We start from the raw sequence: 6,582 nt of genomic DNA on the forward strand, positions 1-6,582 counted from the left end.
TCATTTTTTAAAACGGTTGAATAAAAAACCCACACAACTATGTTTACGACATGCAAATGCATCACAGTGATGCCTTGGTTTTAAAAGGGTTGTAAAAAACGCTAACTTCTAATAATTTTTTTTAATTTCTTTTCTATTACTAAGTTAAATTCATTTTTTCATTTACATATGTTCTGACTAAATAAATTTCTAAAGAGAAAAATAAACTCCAAAAAGAAAAAACATAGGCATTTCGCTGATTTTTTCATGTAAAGTGCAAAACCGGCGATTTTTTGAAATGTTTTGTATGGTGAACCCCCAGGGGGGTTCCAGGGGGTGTGCCACTGGCATCGGTGGGTCGGGCCTCCAAAGTTAGTGGGGGTCGGTCATACATTTGGACTCGATTGGAGCACTCTAAATGGGTCAAAGTGGGATTTTTCAAAATTTGCCCCTACCCAAAAGTTCGACCCAAATTGGGGGACATCAGAATTCGTTTTAGAGGTATGGTTCCTTCGGCAAAGTTTCTTATTTTGATCCCTAGAATATGATTTTCACAGAGCAATGGGCGATTTTTTTGCCTCCCCACAAATCGACCCGGCCTAATATATATATATATATATATATACATATATACACTTTACAGAAATAGATCACAACCAAAAATCAATAAAGCGAAGCCTTACACGAATTTTGCAAGAAAGAAAACAAAGGAAATACAGCCACAAAACTTCATGGAATGAGATTACCCCAAAACACCCTTTGGCAACATTGAGGATTTTAAAAAATTTGAAAAGGAAATTAAGGACCATTCTTCCAAATACGAAAGTCTGGTAATTATTTTGTTCAATCAATATGAATGAACTATTATATTAAGTGATTGCAAAAATTTATTTTTAGTCTGAAGAACTTTCGCATATAATTTGTACGAGCGTGAAAAATTTATTAAAATGGCTTGGCGTAAAATTGTTACGGATAACGCAGCACAAAATTTATGCTGGAAAGGGACAAACACCAAAGTGGCAGCAAGAAGTTTAAGCATTACAGCAGCTTTAAAAAGTATACTGTTTCAATAACATGCATGCAAATTTATTTATTTGTTAGTTCTATCTTCCAGATGTACTTTCCGTGAAATTTCCCCAATCCACAGACGACGAACTCGCACGAACCTTCATTACCTTTTTCCAGCATGCAAAAGGACGACTTCTAAAACGCACTGTATATCAAAGCAATAGAAATAGTAGTCTAGAAACCTAAAGACAACTTCATACCAGGGCTCGAAAATGCCATTTTCGTATACATCCATTTTGTCACCGAAAATCACATACAAATGTGTATATAGTATGTATTGCTAGTTTTTGCTGAACAATCCAAGCCCTGTATATAGTCATTTTAATTTTAAGTAAAAGTAAAAAAAAAAAACTGAATTATACCTGAGTTTAAGAAAACTAAGACTGAATGAATTAACAATACTTTATCCATTTATTTTAATTAAAGTGCTTTATAATTTTAAAAATGAACCTTCTACTTTTTCAATTTTCTAAACTTGAGCTAAAACGGGGTAAAAAATGGTATTTAACCATTCTAATTTAAGTTAAGCTATTGTATTTGTACATATATATTTTGTCGAAAATATAGTTCATGCTACAATGAAATCCACATAACCTGAAGTTTTAAATCTTGTACAAGGTTGAAAACTTTAAGTTATGTGGATTTCGTTGTAATAAAAAAATTAAAAGAAATATAGAAAAAGTAAATAGTCAAAATTTTTAAAGACAAATTGTGGCTGACTTCCAAAACGTATCAATACATTGTTTGGAAACTGTTATACTGCGGTATTCAAACTGTTTGTATATGCAGAGTTTGCGACACATTGCAATCATATACATTGCATATTTTAAATACTCAATATAGCAATGAACAGTTTTTCTGAATTTTCCATTTTTAAAACACCAATGGTAACCAATAACAAACGAAGCATCAACTTTGTTTCTGATGCGCTGCATGCGCTAGCGATGCGTTTCGATAAATTTTCGGATGCGTTTTGGAAAAGTATACATCGTCAACATTTTGTAGTTCGGCGTTATGGAACATTATACTTTGTACGTATGCAAAGCAATTGACGTTTTGGAAGTCAGCCTGTTTCTAATTATCGGCCCGCCGCACTATAGGTAAAACACGAGTTTTTTTCAAAATCGTAGATCTTCCGTTAGAGAAGAGATAATGGAATGAAAATTTTTTTTTATCGTGAAGATGAATGATCATAGAATATAGGAAAACTATAGCGAAGTTACAAGTTAAGTTAAGTTATTGTTGTTGTAACTTATCAATAGTTTTCCTATATTATATGATCATTTGTCTTCACGATAAAGAAATTTTCATTCCATTATCCATGGCGCCTATAGTGCGTCGGTGTAAAATTTAAGGAATTCCATTTATTTTTTTGAAACGAGGCTAAATGTAACACTTATAAGGACTGCATGTGAATGAACTTTAAGTAAACCATTTTATTAATTTTTAGCAATATTTTTTAATCTAATCTTAACAAATTTAATTAATCTAAATTAATTCATCTTAACAAAACACAAAAAACACAAAGCATATGATAGTTTTAAAGTTTTGAAAAAAATTTAGGTAAATAAGCAATATTCCAAATTAATGAATCATATATTATGTTTAAGTTCAAATAATTCATTATTACTATTTTATTGGGAATAAATTTAATACAAGTTTTACAAACAACGCGTTTTATTTAATAAAGCAAAACACAGCAGTTTGAAATTCACATTCGACTCCCATTAGAGATCAGCATTAGAATTCGATTAGAGAATTATTATTTTCTCGAGTCGAGAACTATGTGCCATTTTTGTTGTGATCGCTATGATTCTCAATAGTTTTTCGAGTCATTCTCTAACGTTTGAGATTGGAGAATGTGGCTAGTTCTCCAATCATTCTCTAATCCGTAACTAACCTCAATGTTTGCTGGGTAAAGGCTGGTGAAAGTTCCAAGCCTATGTTAAGTGCTACGCCCCATTTTACAAACTCATTTACCTTACTGTAAGCACCTACCATAGATATGTCTGCATACCAAATTTCAAGTTCATGTAACTTATGGTTCCGAACTGCTTTATATATACCTTAAGATAAGCATCTACCATAGATATGTTTGCATACCAAATTTCAAGTTTATGTGACTTACGGTTCCGAAGTTAGAGCTGATTAAATAATTTACGCCTATGGGAGGAGGCACGCCCCCTTTTCCAATACCGTAAATTGTTTCCCATGAGTATGGAATTAATTTTATTTATCTCGACAGTATAGGCGGCGCCACGCCCTCTTTTCTAGTACTGCCCATTTTTCTCTATGCCTATAACCTTCCCGGGGTAAAAGCAAATAAGTGTGCAAAGTTTCGTACGATCCGTGCCGCGGTTCAGAAGATATTAGGTAATAAACAAACAGACATTCACATTTATATATATAGATGAAAACAAAAACGCCTGGACTGGACGAAAGGAAACGGAACGCAGAATACCAAAATTGCCAAACGGAAAAAATTTCGATTGGAGTCGAAATGCAGAATAGGGCTGAATTTTCGTGATTGGGATTAAGAAAAATATTTGGGATATGATTTGCACCAAATTTTGGCAAATACCCAATCGTGTGACACTGTCTTTAAACTTGTATTTATACGGATGTTGTTCGAGAATGAACTGTAAAAAACTAACCAAAATTAAATAACAACGAAAATTATATTTTAAAACTTGTGAAAATTTGGTGCGGCTATAATTTTTTCGACTACTGTACATTAGACTGCATCCCCAAAAAAAGTTTCGGTTTTTCCGGCGGGATTACCAAACCTAGTATATTTAAGGACCGTTACAAAATACCTATTAAAATGGATTTTTTTATGAATAAAAATAGTTTCTTAAAGGATTTTTTTGGAAAAAATCCTCTCAGATGACAAAACAGTTTAAGCTTAAAAAATCTACATAAAAATATTAAAATTGTATCAACGGAATCATAATAATGAGATTTTTTATGCTATTTTTTAACTTTTTTCAAAGATTTGTGTAAGAAAAACTTTAATCACTGCTCCAAAACTTTTCCGATATAGGTATCAGTGGAAAGGTATTTTTTCACCTTTTTTATTTCTTTTCAAAAAAAACTTATTCCCGTCCCAATTTTTTCTTTATTTAATACCAACACATCTTAATTCAATATGGAATGATACTCGTTTATCTTACCTTCATCTTTCATACTTTGAATGAGCTTATTCGCAAAGAAATTAAAAGGGTGGGAAAATACCTTACCAATGATACCTCATTAGTCCAAATTGGTAAGGTTTTGGCTGAGTTATTCAAGTTTTACTTAAACGAGTCTTTGAAAAAAAGTGCAAAAACAGCATCAAAAACCTCATTATTATGATTCCGTAGAAACAATTTTTTTCTTTTAATATTTTTATGAAAACTTTTTAAGAATAAACTGTTCAGTCATCTGAGGTAATTTTTTCAAAAAATATTAAAAAAAACTGTTTTTATTAATAAAAAAAATAAATTTTTGGAGGTATTTTCAAATCGGTCCATCTCGTGTAAATCTTAATATTTTTGCGAGATATTTTGGTGGAAGTCTTAAAATCAGGGACCGTAACTCATGACTTTTATCAAAAAAAATCAAAAAATAAGAGTTATTTTTGTTTTTTATATATTTAGATCAAAAATAAGAGTAATTTTTGTTTTTTATATTTTTAGATCAAAAATAAAAGTTATTTTTGATTTTTATATATTTAGATCAAAAATAAGTTATTTTTGATTTTAATTTTTTTAGATGAAAAATAAAAGTTATTTTAGATTTTTATATTTTTATATCAAAAAATAGTTATTTTTGATTTTTATATTTTTATATCAAAAAATAAGAGTTATTTTTGATTTTTATATTTTTATATCAATAATAAAAATCAATTCAAAATTCTTATTTATTTATTTATGTCGTATGTATTACAATATGCTGCATCATTCCAATTTGTATATATGAATATATGCGACCTATCCATTATCAAAGATCCAGTAAACTACGTAGATATATTCACGGTGGCAATGCTTGAATTAAAACAGTATTCAGAAGAAGCAAATTTAGGCGTAGTGATAAAGAAGAAACTGACAATTAAAATATAGACAATTATGAAAATATTATGGATAATGTATCAGCTATATAAATGAATAGGGCGAAATAGAAAAAATTCTAAAATTCTTAGCTTACGTAAAACTTAAAAAGTAATGGTTACTACCGCGAGAGGCTTATAAGTTTTGGCTGCCATTCAAGTCAGTGTTAAGAGGTGTTTTCAGGTGTTCAATTTTACCATCATAATTGATTCTAAATGTTCCTCAGATAAATTATATCTCAAATCTCCCAATATCAATCTGAGTGCCGAAAATGACCTTTCTACACTGACTTGAGTGGCAGGTACAGAATGAACAATTAAAGCTAATTTTCGAAGCCATGGAAACGCAAATTTTTTGCTCTCCCAATATTCCAATAAATTAGCAGAAGTATCCAAACGTTTTTCTTTATAATTGTCTATTTCAAAATACGCTTTACGGACGCTGTCATTTATTGACGTAGGAATATCATCGTCGTCCGAAGACGAATAATTCATCTCCATTGACTTTAAACCGTCTGCTAATAAAGATCGAGAGCTTGCAATGGAGCTTTCATCTATTAGAAATAAGTTTCAGTGTTTTGCTTGAATACAAATAAAAAAACATTAAAAATATATTATAAATTATTTTAAATTTATTGTCTTAGCTCACCACGTTTACTAGCTGGAGCACCATTTTTTTAATGATTTTTTGCCGAGTTTATTTTCTCATTTGAGAACACACGCTTAAATCTGGGGTCTAAAAACAAGGCTGCATACATAGTGTCACATTCAAGCAACTTTGTTTGCCTTATTTCGATGTGATCCAGAAGTTGTCTGGTCATATCAATATTGAAGCCTTTTAGAGTAAAAATAAGCTCTAGCCAATTTTTAGAAAAATCTCCGAACAATAAATTAAATTTTTGTAGTTTCAGCGTCAGAGTATTTACTGGTTGTAGAGCCTGTATAATTTTTTCTAGTTCCGCCCACTCATGTGTTTGGAGTTGCTCGGACAATGGCAAATGTTCAGAGCAAAATTCTTTTAAATCTAGAAGTCGCTTCAACATATTATAAGTGGAGCTCCAACGTGTTGGTACGTCCATTATTGGTTTGAGGTTTTGGCTACTTTTTATACTATGTCTGGAATAGAATGAAAAATTTAACAAAAACACATTTTGTACATGTAAAGTTTAAGGAAATAACTTACCGATATGCAGGTGTTCTCAAATATTTTACACAGTTCCGTGACTTATTCACTACATTTGTATTTAAGTTATCTAAAAAGTCTTTAAGAGCTAACTGCAATGTGTGGGCAGCACATTTAATATAAATAATATTTTCGAATCTTACATTGCACACAATACTTTCGTAATTGTCTTCACTTTCACTGTCACTTTCTTCGTCATCACCATGCAATAATAACAGCTCCACCGCTTTCACCATATTACTGCCAATATCAGTGGTTACTGCAT

General features: G+C 30.9%; 1 long non-coding RNA gene across 1 annotated transcript; it reads left to right on the plus strand.

The window, feature by feature from the left end:
• The first annotated feature begins 726 nt into the window (after positions 1–726).
• Positions 727–1,630, plus strand: LOC118752659. The gene is made up of 3 exons (XR_004994723.1): positions 727–809; positions 877–1,035; positions 1,094–1,630. It is a non-coding gene; the product is annotated as an uncharacterized LOC118752659 (long non-coding RNA).
• Positions 1,631–6,582: the final 4,952 nt, after the last annotated feature.

Source organism: Rhagoletis pomonella, unplaced genomic scaffold (assembly GCF_013731165.1).
Source record: "Rhagoletis pomonella isolate Grant_MI unplaced genomic scaffold, Rhpom_1.0 Rhpom_scaffold_01719, whole genome shotgun sequence".
NCBI classification, from domain to species: Eukaryota; Metazoa; Arthropoda; class Insecta; order Diptera; family Tephritidae; genus Rhagoletis; species Rhagoletis pomonella.